At 41.7% G+C, this 13,192-nt stretch overlaps 1 protein-coding gene across 1 annotated transcript in view; it reads right to left on the reverse strand.

Annotated features, from left to right (window-relative positions):
* The window catches only part of ZFHX3 (zinc finger homeobox 3), a 417,139-nt gene that overhangs the window by 320,675 nt on the left and 83,272 nt on the right, over nt 1-13,192 (reverse strand).

Consider the following 13,192-nt stretch of genomic DNA (forward strand, 5'->3'; position numbering starts at 1 on the left):
AGCCAGGGAAGGAAAAGCCATCAGGCTGTTTAGTGAGCTAATGTTTTTATTGATGGGGGAGGCCTGTAAGTCCCTAACAGGAAAAGTGGGGAAAGTGGCAGGTTGTTTGGCTGGGAGAAAGGAGAAGGGAAGGAACATTATATGCTCTCATTCCCCTGCATTCAAACCCCTGAAATCCATGTAATGCAACCTTGAATAGTATTCAACACAAGGTGTTTTCCTCACTCTTATCCCCTCCCAAAGTGGAATCCACATCTCCCCCTAACAATTTTGCTATAATGCACATCTCAGGCTAATGCCTGCACTGCGGAGCACATCTTAATTTAACAACTATGTTATAAAGCACATCTCAAGCTAACATTCCTAGGATAATCCATATTTCAACCTAACTACCCTGGCATAACACCTCAATCTAATTCCCCCACTGTAAAGTACATTGCAATCTAACACCCTCATATAATGTACATCTCAGTCCATTATTTTGTATTTTGTAAGCCATATTTTGATATGTCTTTTCCATTAAGGAGCAGAACTGTCTGGAGACAATGGCTACCCCTGCGCTGAAAGCTTCCATAGTTCTTACATCGTCCTTTGGTGACAGGCTGCTGATGGATACGCTCCTGAATGTTCACCTTTGGCATCTTGGGTTCAACTCTGGCTTGTTTCTGTACTTCAAGCCTTAAGCCTCCTGTTGGGAGTAGGGGTGACCGGGGAGCCCTACTTGGTCCTGATGGGCCTTCTCTCATGCTAACCAGCAGGGCGGACCACCTCAAATGATCAGAGTCTACCTCAGGAGAAGGCTGTCTGAGGTCAATGTCAGGGTCAGGGGTCAGGGTGTCGCTGCTGGCTAATAGAGTGTAAGCTAACACTGTTGTCAAATTGCTTGGCTAAACGACAATGCCTGCCTCCTGCTGATGACCTTACCCTGGGGGAGGGGGCTATTGGCTTTATTGGAAACCTGCCAGTCTCAGAGGTGACAGAAGTGGCTGATCACAGCTAAAGACTGTTTGATTGTTGATGGAGAGCCAGTTCTGTGGTTGGTTCCCAACCAAAAGGCCTGCAGGGCTGCTTATTGATGGCTGAGTTTTCCACAGGTGATGGATTTCTCTTCCTCTTCACATGCAGCTGAATTACAGTGTGTGGTTGTGGAGGCGGGCTGTGGTGGCTCACAGACCTGGATTTTTTCTGGAACCGAGAGCCACTAGAGGCTATGCTGTCACTGACTTCTGGCACCAACTTCTTATTGCCAGGTGAATGGGGCTGATGGTTCTCAAAAGGAAACCAATCCAGAATGAATTGAAAATAGATGTAGGGGGGCGCCTGGGTGGCTCAGTCGGTTAAGCGTCCGACTTCACTCAGGTCACGATCTCGCGGTCTGTGAGTTCGAGCCCCACGTCGGGCTCTGGGCTGATGGCTCAGAGCCTGGAGCCTGCTTCCGATTCTGTGTCTCCCTCTCTCTGCCCCTCCCCCGTTCATGCTCTGTCTCTCTGTCTCAAAAATAAATAAACGTTTTTTTTTTTAAAAAAAGAAAGGAAATAGATGTAGGGGTGCCTGAGTGACTCAGTCAGTTGAGCGTCCAAATCTTGATTTCAGCTCAGGTCATGATCCCAGGGTTGTGGGATTGAGCCCCATGTCAGGCTCTACACTCAGCATGGAGCCTGCCTAAGACCCTCTCTGTCTCTCTCTCCCTCTGTCCCTCTTCCCCACTGGCACTCTCTCTCTAAAATTAAAAAAAAAAAAAAAAGAAATCAGTTGTAAAAGGCCTTTCAATTCCAAAGTATTTTGGTGCACACAAAAGAAGACAATAAATGTGTGTTCTGGAAGAGATTCAGTACTCTAACCATCAATATCACAGCCTCAAAATTTCAGCCTGTCTCATGCAGAAGGAAGAAACTAAATTTCTTTATCTACTGGTGGCATATAACTAAGCTAGTAGTGCCATAAAATATTTGAAGAAAATGAGTTTGTTGAAGACTTAGAACTCCAAAATTTCCTGGCATAGTATGAATTTAAGAGAGACAAGTACAGTAGATAGAGGACAAAGTATAGAGATGAAAAATATCTTTACAAAAGACATATGGATCATGGAGGATCACCACCAGTACACATCCCCAACGCAACCTGATTAGACAATAAATGACTAAAAGCATAAATGGGAGAACAGCTTATTGAAATCGCAAGGTTATCCTCTTCCTCTGCTAAGCCTTGGGAAAACTCATATAGGAATGGTAGCACTAATCTTTAAGTCGCTAACTTAATAGAGATGGTGAAGCATCTGGGGGCAGCAAAGTGAGGTTATGACATGAACTTGAATGCTTTTTCCTAGAGAAGAATTGACAGACGGTGACTTATCAATGAACTTCCAGTCTGTCACATGGCAGGAAAAGCAATGTGGCTTTAAGCCATGTCAATAAGGTGTGATGGTGAATAGGGAAACTTCAGCCTGACTCTAGTTTAGTTACTTTTTTCACAACTGTAAGTCTCAGTTTCTTTCTTTGTTAAAGATGGTCATGCCATTCACCTTACACAGTTACAATGATCATTTTAGATGTAGAGCCATTAGCAGATTACACGATACAAAGTCCACATTCAATGCACATTAGTTTCCTTTCCCTCAAACTATGCCATGGACTTTTTGACAGATGACAGGTGCTAATAAATATGGGAGTGTTAGACAGTATACCTTCTCTTTGTGAGCAAGCAAGACAACGTCTATTTAGAAAGTTTAGGCAAACTCCACTTGAACACAGAGGGGTGGTCTAGACCAGAGGTTAGCAAACTATGGCTGCTTTAATAATGAGGTGTTATTGGGACACAACCACACTCATTAATTTAGATACTGTCCATCACAGCTTTTGTCCTACAACAGCAGAGTTGTTGTGACACAGACAGCGTGGCCCACAAAGCCTAAAGTATTTACTATCTGGCCCTTTACAGAAAATGTTTACTGGCCTAAGACATATACCAATGGAATACTCTTTGTCTCTTTTGTTTGAAAACAAAGTGTTATGTGGAAATCCAATACCCAAAGCAGGTTCAAGCACAAAATGAGGAACTCATCCCTGTTAGGCACAAATACGTCATTGTTGGTAGAACTTCTGAAGCAACTCCCATGGTTCCATGGAGCAGTTTGAGAAATATGGACTGGATAATCTCTGGATGTTTCTTTAAGGTCTTGGAAACTCAGTGATCTCCAAAGAGATTAGAAGATGCCAATCCTGGGCGCTATTTATTTGTTAATTTATTTACTACTAACTGCATGATGTTGGGAAGGTTACTTAACTTCTCCATGCCTCCATTTTCTCATTTTAAAAATGAGGATGATATTTGCTATGTAATTTGTTATAAAGATTAAATGAGATAATATATTTGAAGCACTTAAAATAGGACCTGGCTCATAGCTGGTGCTCAGCGAATGTTAATTAACATTATAATTGTGGTTATTAATATTTTGGGCCTTCATTTGTGGTAGAGGTCATTTCCACATTGTTCTAAATATCTCTAGAGATGTTTTCTGCTCATTAATTAATTCAGGTGGTCACCCACTCCACACACATTTTGTGCACTGAAGTTATCAGTAAATGAACAGAAGTCTGTTCAGTGCCACCTGCACATCTAGTCTCCTCCTGCTCCGTCACTTTCGGCAGTTTGCGTTGGTGTTTATTGCTCCACGTCTTACTCGAAGTTTCAGAGTGACACCACTGCTCAAAACAACTTCCTACTATTCCATCTCCGACGGCTCCACAATTAATTTCTCAACTAGCAGTTTGGTTTCAATGCCAACGAAGTAATTAGACCTTTAAGGTTCTTTACTGGGATTTTATCCTGTCAGTGAATGTGAAAGAAACAATAATTATTATTTAATATTTATTGAGTGTCTTCAGTGTGATATGTAGATTCACGGATGTAACCTGCCTTATTGTTGAAGATGACAGCACAGTACACGTGTGTCTTAGGAACGTAGTTGGACAGTTCTAGAGGTCCCAAATGGAAAGCCTTGAGTTCTCCAATGCTGCCATTTGTGATGCTGCTGTACAAAATGGTACATTTTGGGAGTTGGGAGGATCCTAATTTGTTATCCCTAAGCACATCTTCTAACATTTGATTCCAAAATGGTAAGTTCCAAAGATGACATCCAGTGATTTCTTGTATCAAACAGAGGGAGCTTTGAGGGGAGCTATGTTCTCTATTGTTGACAAGAGAATGGAATGGATGCAACCACAAATGCTGTAGGGCAAAGACTTGAAACACTTTGACTCTATCCTTTTCCCCCAGACACCGGTTCAGGGTTCTAAGACCAAGATGCAGAGCTGCCCACCAGAATGGCAGGTAAATAGGATCATCTACTGGCTGCTAAGAGTGCCTTCCATGCAGCTGGGGGCTAATGTGGTCCAGTGACCACCCTTACCAGGTGAGTGACCTTTAGCCAGTTGCTTTATCATCCTGGCCTCAGTTTCCCCATCAGCAAATGAAAATAACAGTGGCTACCTCACAGGATTGTTTTGCAGCTAAAATAAAAGAAATACATAGTAGGGGCGCCTGGGTGGCGCAGTCAGTTAAGCGTCCGACTTCAGCCAGGTCACGATCTCGCGGTCCTTGAGTTCGAGCCCTGTGTCAGGCTCTGGGCTGATGGCTCAGAGCCTGGAGCCTGTTTCTGATTCTGTGTCTCCCTCTCTCTCTGCCCCTCCCCCGTTCATGCTCTGTCTCTCTCTGTCCAAAAATGAATAAACATTGAAAAAAAAAAAAGAAATACATAGTAAACAATACATGTTGTACTAATAATTAACATTATTATAATAGAAAACAAATAGAGCACATAGTTCCTATCTTGGGGTGGCTTACATAATAGCATGGTATAAATATAAAAACACATGAAATAAGCTGGAAAACCATTTACACATCTACATCAAAATAATGCAAATTCAGACATGAGAGGCACCTGGCTGACTCACTCAGTAAGAGCATGTGACTCTTGATCTTGGGGTCATGAGTTTGAGTTCCACGTTGGGCATGGATCCTACTTAAAAAAATGTTAGTGAAAAGCTAATGGTATCAGAGTGACTCATGGACATGATTTGTTCTCATGATTTGATGTAACTAGATTATAAAGCCTTGAGTGGCAGAGAGAGTGTCTATTCGTCTTTTTATCCCCAGCAGTTTCTGGCAAAGAACCTTGCATATTTCAACACTCAATATGTACTGTTGACTTAATTGAACTGGATTTCTCTGTAAATTTAGTAGAATCCTACAAAAATAATCAATGGAACAATAAAAGGGTGGCACAGATGGGAGATATGAGGGCCACTCAATTCAGTAAAGTGCTGAGAGCAACACCACAAAAACAAAACAGAAGCTCTTAGAAAGAATGGGCAAATAGAGTGGAATATTATTTGGCAATAAAAAGGAAGAAAGGAATGTTATAACATATGGATTGATCTTGAAAATGCGCTAAGTGAAAGAAGTCAGTCACAAAAATCCAAATACGGAATGATTCCATTTTATGTGAAATGTCTACAACAAGATAATTCATAGAGAAAGGAAGCAGCTTAGCAGTTGACTAGGGCTGAGGGAACTTGGAGGGAAACAAGAGTGGGAGTAACTGCCAGTGGGTGTAGGATTTCTTTTTGGGGTGATGAAAATGCTTTAAAATTGAAGGTGATGAGGCTTGCACAACCTTGTGAATATGCCCCAAACCATGAAGTTGTACACTTTGGGTAAATTGCTTGGTATGTAAATTATATCTCAATAAAGCTGTTAAGAAATTTTAAAAAGAATGGGCCAGCATATTGAGATATCCTTAGAATACTAGAAATGTAGGTATATGCCCTAAGACTGTTCAACTATATGTTTTATGACCTAAAGTCTTACAGATAATAAAGTTTACAGACTTTTCAATAGGATGTATGAAATGTGAAACCCATATTTTTGCTTAAAATGCACGCAAAGTTCAGATGCAAAGAATATATACTCTTCTATGTATAATATATAGAAAGATGATTGGCCTATCAAGGTACAATTTATAACAAATTATAAAGTTCACTCACTTTTCAAGTGTATGTATGTTTTTTACAATAAAAAATATGTTGTAAAAAGAGAAGCATATACATCAATATGTATATCCTAATGGAATTATAAATTATTTTAATTTTATACTTTTTTGTATATCTACATTTTCTATAATTTCTACAATGAATTTATATGCCCTCACATTGGCCTTCATAGTCTTTCTGGAACTGCTCCTCATACCGTGGGCCCATATTCTCTAGAACAGGAATAGAACCGGCATCAGTGCACAAGATAGGCTGAAAGGAATGCTTAAAGCCTAGAGATCAGCTCAGAGCCTCCTGAAGTAGTGCAGGGCCCAGTAGGAATGGCAAATAGCTTTTGATGTGTGTCCCAAATCAGATCCACTGCAGGTGGCTCCCAAGACATTGTGTTGAGAAGGATACAGGGGCTGCCTGGGGCTCAGTGCAAAATGTTGGGATTGATTGGTGATTTCTGCCACAGGCACAGGAAAGAAGAGTAATGGCCATATTATTTTCCATCCATGGAAAAGGGGGTGCTTCTTGGAGTCAGCCTAGTCTCATTCTGCAAGCCCCCAAGAAATTGAAACACTTTTAGGTCTGCCTTAAGTGCTGAGATCTGACAAAGCAGACTTGGAGCTCTGATCTGAATTCTTTTAAATTCCTATGAAAATATTCCAATCCTCATGTGTCCCTTGAGTCAAATCCAGGGTGAATTCCCCTGATAACATTGGCCATGCTGGGGGCCTACCCAAAGAAAAAGGAACTTTCCACTTCCAGTGTTGTACCAGTCAATAAACTGAAGAACGCAAAACTGAAAAGAATGGTGGATGGGGCACTGGAACCCATGACTGAGCAGCCCTTCTGTGAGTGATGGATGCAGGCTGCCACCTCTGACAGACAGCTTTCAGTCCGAAGGAAGGTATTTTTAGTATATCCTGGGCACCAAGGAACTGTTCATATGTTCCAAGTGATGATGAATTCGTTCAAACAACAAGTCAAGACCCTGGATATCACTCAACTCCAGTCCAGTCATAACAGCTGACAAACATAAAAAATAACATACACCCTGTTAGACTTGCTTTTCCTTTTCTTCCATATGCATATTCAAGAATCTCATTCTATTCTGGGCTGTCAGAAATGGTGACAGTTGTGGGGGTTTTCTAGCTTTATCAAGGGAGATTATTTTTTTAACCCAAATTATTTTCCATTGTACATGTTTAAATCCATATTAAGTCCAGATTATTGTAGGAAGCAGCTTCAAAGGATATCGACTGGGGTGGGGGGAAATAATAATAAATTAAATTGCTAAGGATGGGACCCATCTCAAGAAATATTTCCAAACTAGAAAAGAAAGTTGTTTGGATTTAAAAGATAGCTAAAAGAAATATGTTTCCCAGGGATCGCTGTGGTTCCTTTCACAAACACCCAAACTTTGTATACAAACCAGGGCCTGGAACACTTTTTTTTTTTTCACGATTGGAATTAATAATGCAGATAAACCCTAAATAAATCAGGATTAGTGTTAACCACATCTTGAGGTTTAGGATGCTATAGGAAAATGAAAAGAGAGAAAAAAAATGGGTTGCTTTAAAAAAAAACTGCCTGGACTATGGGGCAAGGGGCTGAGGGAGGGGAGAGGGGAAATACAGAGAAGGGAGGACCAGCTGAGCTGAGTAATCAAAGACCTTCTAATCGCTGCAGCTCTGGAGATGTGTTCAAAGGCTCTTTCCTGACCACAGGCTGTGCAAGGTCACAAGCGAAATGCAGTGTTCTGGAAGGGGGAGGGGTGTCTGGGATTTTTGGATGGTGTTGCTATCAGGCTTTGTTAGGAGGAGGTCAACGGGATTGTCAGATTTGAGCATCTCCTCAGGATGCAGGTTCAACTTGCTGGCTGTTGGGGAGCGATCGCTTCCCCTCCCCCAACACCCCACTTCCCAGACCAGCAAAGAAAAGGAAACTTCTAGTCTGGATGTTCGTTTCGCTGGGGAAACAATCCCCACAGCAGTTTCTCGCAGAGCTCTGAACTCAGGCATTGGAATCATTTTTGGACAAATAATTGCACCTTGGGATGAATTTCAGTAATGCAATTTAGATTCTTTGATGTCTCTGTGTTGGGGTCACAGAAAATGATCCCAGCCCATTTTTATTCCAGACTCTGTCTGCTCTCTCTTTTCCCTGACATGAGACCTGAAGGCTACAGATGTAGAAGACTGAGTCCCTTTCCTCTGGCCATGATTACAGGCTTAATTTTTTAAACATTTTTAGGTTTATTTATTTATTTTTAGTAATCTCTACACCTGATGTGTGGCCTGAGCCCACGATCCTGAGATCAAGAATCTCATGCTCTTCCAACTGAATCAGCCAGTTGCCCCTCCAGGCTTAATTTTTACTAAATACCTCTTAATTCTTTTTTTTTTTAAAGTTTATTTATTTATTTTGAGAGGGACAGAGAGTGCGTGAGTGGGGGAGGGGCAGAGAGAGGGAGAGAGAGAGAATCCCAAGCAGGCTCTGCACTGCCAGAGAAGACTCCAGTGCGGGGCCCGAACCCACAGAACTGCAAGATCATGACCTGAGCCAAAATCAAGAGCCAGATGCTTAATGGACTGAGCCACCCAGGCACTCACCCTCCCCCTCCCCCTCAATTCTTGGTAAAGAAAGAAGTATTCTTAACTCCAAATCACATGATTACAGAGATTTCAGCTGTCAACATGAAGCTAGGGTTGAGGCTATCCTTGCAAGAGTATAAGCCTTCTTCCCACCTCTTGGCCCAAATTAACTCAGTAATAGCAAGCTTTCTCACTTCCCCTTGGCACAGTGAACTGCAGCCAGTTGGATTTGGTGTCCATGTGACAGGGCTCCCTGCTGTGCCTGCTTCTGCTGGCCTCTCTTTGGTAAATGCATAGATCTCACTTTTTTCCTAATCTTCAAGCAACCAGGCTGTTCTGAGGTTTTTCAGAATTTGGGGAGCTTGGAGAGATCACATCTCCCATCTGTTTCCTGTTCCGTTTTTCAGCGTTTCCTCTTCTCTGTCCTGCACCAATGACTGGGCACACACATCCACTGGACAGTCACTCCCTGTCTGTGAAACAACAAGAAGAACCTGTACTGACAGTTTATTATCCTCCTAGGCCTGCCATTCAATCTCCCCCAAGACACACTATAATGGAAAGAAATTAGTGACGTGAGGGTGGGCGGCTCTTTTCTCAGCCGTGGATGTAATTCTTATGTAATCTTTGCGACCATTTGCAGTGACTCTGCCATAAGTTGAGTAAAGAAAAGGCAACATACATTTTAGGGACTCCTGATAGTTACCATGGCAATCTGAGATTTTGGTAAACAGGAATACATTCTGGGGAAAAAGCATGAGTCAGATCCGAAATGCTCAATCTTCAGAAAACCTCATAATACTAAAGATGGGTGAAGAATGGGGGACAAGTGAGTAGTTAAGTCCATTAAAAAAAAGATAGTGAGAAGTAAGATTGTGGAAATAAAGAAGCATGAACACAATTCCAGCATAAAGATAAACTAGGAATTTTTTTTTCAGGTGGCACGTATACCCTTAAAGACAGTTCAAATTGCTCGAGAGTCAAAATACCACACATTTAAGGGAGGGTAAATAATCACTGGGGCTTTAGGCTTTAGTGGTCAATAGAAGGTATGTTGTTACTGCATAAAACCGGGATCATCTCCCAGACACAAGGACTCTTGTTTCCGAAGAGAAAGCTGAGTGAAAATAAAGTCCTCACCCCAATCCCTCAAACCTTCCATGTAAACACAACTGCCAGTAGTGACAAGATGCAGCCCATTCCAAATAGACGCTAGTGATAAAACAATACACACACACTTTAGATATGTTTATACATACATACATAGATACATACATACATACATATGTATATGGACATATGTATATACATGTATACACACACATATCTAAAACTTTCTTTTCTGGTAATGCAAAAGTCAGGTTCATTATAGGAACTACTTGATAGGTAGGTAGGTAGTTCCAATTTAGAGAAGTGACTTTGGTGGTACTAAAAGAAAACTGGGGGATTTTTTCTTTTTCTTTAAAAAAATGTTTATTTATTTATTTTTGAGAGAGAGAGAGAGAGAGAGAGAGCACGCAGGAGCAGCGAGGGGCAGAGAGACAGGGTGACAGAGAATCCCAAGCAGGCTCTGAGCTGTCAGCGCAGAGCCCGATGTGGGGCTTGAACTCACAAACCGCGAGATCATGACCTGAGCCAAAATCAAGAGTTGGAGGCTTAACTAACTGAGCCACCCAGGCGCCCTTCTTTTTCTTTTTAAAAGATGATCATTAGAGACAATGGACTAGATTGCAAAGCATACTGAAATGGATTTTCAGAGAACTGCTGCCATGAATCCATCATTAGTTCAAGGAGATGGCCCCAAACAGGTAGGTCTCTCTTGATGGAAGTCTTTGCTCCTTAGCCTTAGAAACTGAGAAGCCACATTTCTAAAGCAAGGCCATATGCGCCTGACTCTAAAGTCTAGCCTTTCATAGAAAGGAAGACAAGTCATGAGTGGGATCGCTCAGAAGCCTAATGGTGCTACATGGTCCCCCTCACATCCCCAATTTCCTTTCCTCATCCAGCAGATAATGCAGAGTAACTCCAAGTTCGTTTGGGCTAATGGTGACTGTTATGTCCCAGGTTTGCCATGACAGTTCTTCCTTAAAATGCCCTCTGCCATTGTCAAAGCTTACATTGGCTCAGCTCTCAGACATGGGCTTTTGTCCTGGAAACTACAGTCTCTATGGCCAAGTCAGACATGAGGGCTCATCACCGGTTTTCATTCTTGGTTGATGATCAATGTGGAGATATTGACCTGGGGGATTTAGGGAAGTTTGGTAAAGAAATGGCCAGTCAACAATAAAAATTTTATCAGGAAGAGATGACAATGATGCCACTTTCCTGCTTCCTCCTTAAAAAAGGAGTGGAATGACCCATCTTTTAGCGGTAGCTCATTATTTCCAATTATACATAATTGAAAACAAGAAAGTTCTTAAAACTTGAACACTGGTAATTAAATTTGAATTGGATGGGATATTTGTAATTTTAAATGCTTGCATTCTGAGAGGAAAAAACTGTGTAATGTTGTTGGCCAAATAACCCTAGTCATTAAGATTCCTATGGCATTATTTAGTTAGTTGGCTTTTTATAACACCATGAGGTTTGCTGTGGGACGACATAGAGGAAGCCACTGGCCTCACAAGGGGGAGAAGCATTCTAGAGAAGAGCTCTGAGTGGGAGAAGCAGCCCCTTAAATTTCTACTGATAGTTGGCTTCAGCATTTCTGGACTTCTTAAGATCAAGGAACTGAGACAAGTTGAGGAAAATGAACAGAAATAACTGTTTTCGTGAAGCCAATGGAAACCACGTTCAGATCCAGGAAAAGAAAAATGAGACAGGAAAGGGAGGGTCACATTCTTGAAGGAAATCATGCGGTATTTTGGTAATCCTTTGTTGATGAAAAAAAAATTAACAGCGCATTAATTATGTCCTAAGAATGGGGCGTTGCTGGCCTACATCTTCGGTCTTTCTGAGGCTGGGCCAGCAGTTCAAGCATTACCACGCTGTGGAATGGAAATTTGGGCTTCTGTTCCCTGAAAGGGTCCTGGACATACATTGCTGAGTGCCTCTGCAGAAGCGGAAATCTGACCCACGCAGAAGTTCAGGAGATAGGAAGCTATTTTACAAGACACGTAATGACAACCAGAGAGTTTAGGATCTTTACAGGATTGGTAGCAATCTGCCAATGCAGAGTAATGAAATTGGATATGCCAAGAAAGATATCTTTCTCTTTCCTCCCTCCCTTCCTCCCTCCCTGTAATCCATCCTTCTTTCTCTCCTTCTTTCCTTCCTTCTTTCTTTCCTTCCCTCCTCCTCCTTTACTTTCTCTTTCTCCCCCTTTTTTAAAACTGTAAAAATCAGTAATATATATCCATAAACTTGTTTCACAATAGTTCAAATATGTACATTTGGACAAGTGCAGCATAAGCCCAACATCGACCCTTACCCTTCCAGATCCTCTGGGTAAGATTAAGTAGACAGTTGCCACTTTCTTTAGAGATGCATGGTATTTTAGACATACGTTGCTACGGTAGTAAAAATTGCCCGTTCATTTTATCTGTGCTCTTGAGCAGTGCCTTCCCAGATTGTGGTCTAGCTGGGTGACTTTCTTTGGCCAATGAGGCCATAGCAAAAGAGGCTTGAAAAATGCTTGAACACTGAGGCTGGTTCTCTTGCTGCCCTTTGCAATCCCGAGGCCACCATGTGAAGAAACCCGAGTTAGTCTGCTGTTGGGTGAGGGAGTCACTCGGGTGACATGGAGTCCAGCACCATGAGTGTGAGGCCCTTCTTGTTGATCCCTTGCAGTCAAATCAACTCAGACCAGGTGCACTGTCTATTCTACCCACAGAATCGTAAGAAATGATTTACTGTTTTAAGCTACTAAGTTTTGGGATGGTTTGTTACATGGCAAACGCTGTGTAACAGACCATAATCAAGGGCCTTGCTTTTTTCTCCTTTAAGCTTTATTATAAGGGACACAGTTCCTTAAATATAAGGCATTGTTTGGACTTACGATTATTAACTATTACACAATGACAGCTCTTCCTTTCTGATTGGGAGTTTTATCAAGTTTTCCTGAGTAGTCATTGTATTCATTTTTAAGGTCGCTTCTCATGTGTTTGTGGACCAGTTTCCTAGGAAGCAATGCTGCTCATTCTAGCTCTCATGAGCAAGGTCCTAAGGATGAGAACTCCAAGGAGGCCTTAGAGATGTGGTTTTCCATGCCCTTTTCTCCCTGACCATACGGTCATTGTTTTCTATTTCCGAGGCTGGTCAAATCCCTTCGTCCATCTCCATGTCCCTCATTACCATTCTCATAATCTCACTGTCTAATTGTCTCTTTTGAGTTAGCATATCTCTTTTTGCGAGAGTTAGAAAGAAACAATAACAGTATTGCTTTTCCCTTTTAAGTAAAATAGGAATTCTGGTATGGCATGCTTATTCTTTTGGGGGATGAATCCTAGACCTCAAAATCATTCTCTTATCTCTAGTCTTCTCTTGTTCAAATCCATTCTGGATTATACTTCTATCATGCTATCGCTTTATTTATGTGTCATTTCATTCCAAAAATGCTCT

This window comes from Puma concolor, chromosome E2, assembly GCF_028749965.1.
Source record: "Puma concolor isolate L17-30 chromosome E2, mPumCon1.1.hap2, whole genome shotgun sequence".
Taxonomy (NCBI): domain Eukaryota; kingdom Metazoa; phylum Chordata; class Mammalia; order Carnivora; family Felidae; genus Puma; species Puma concolor.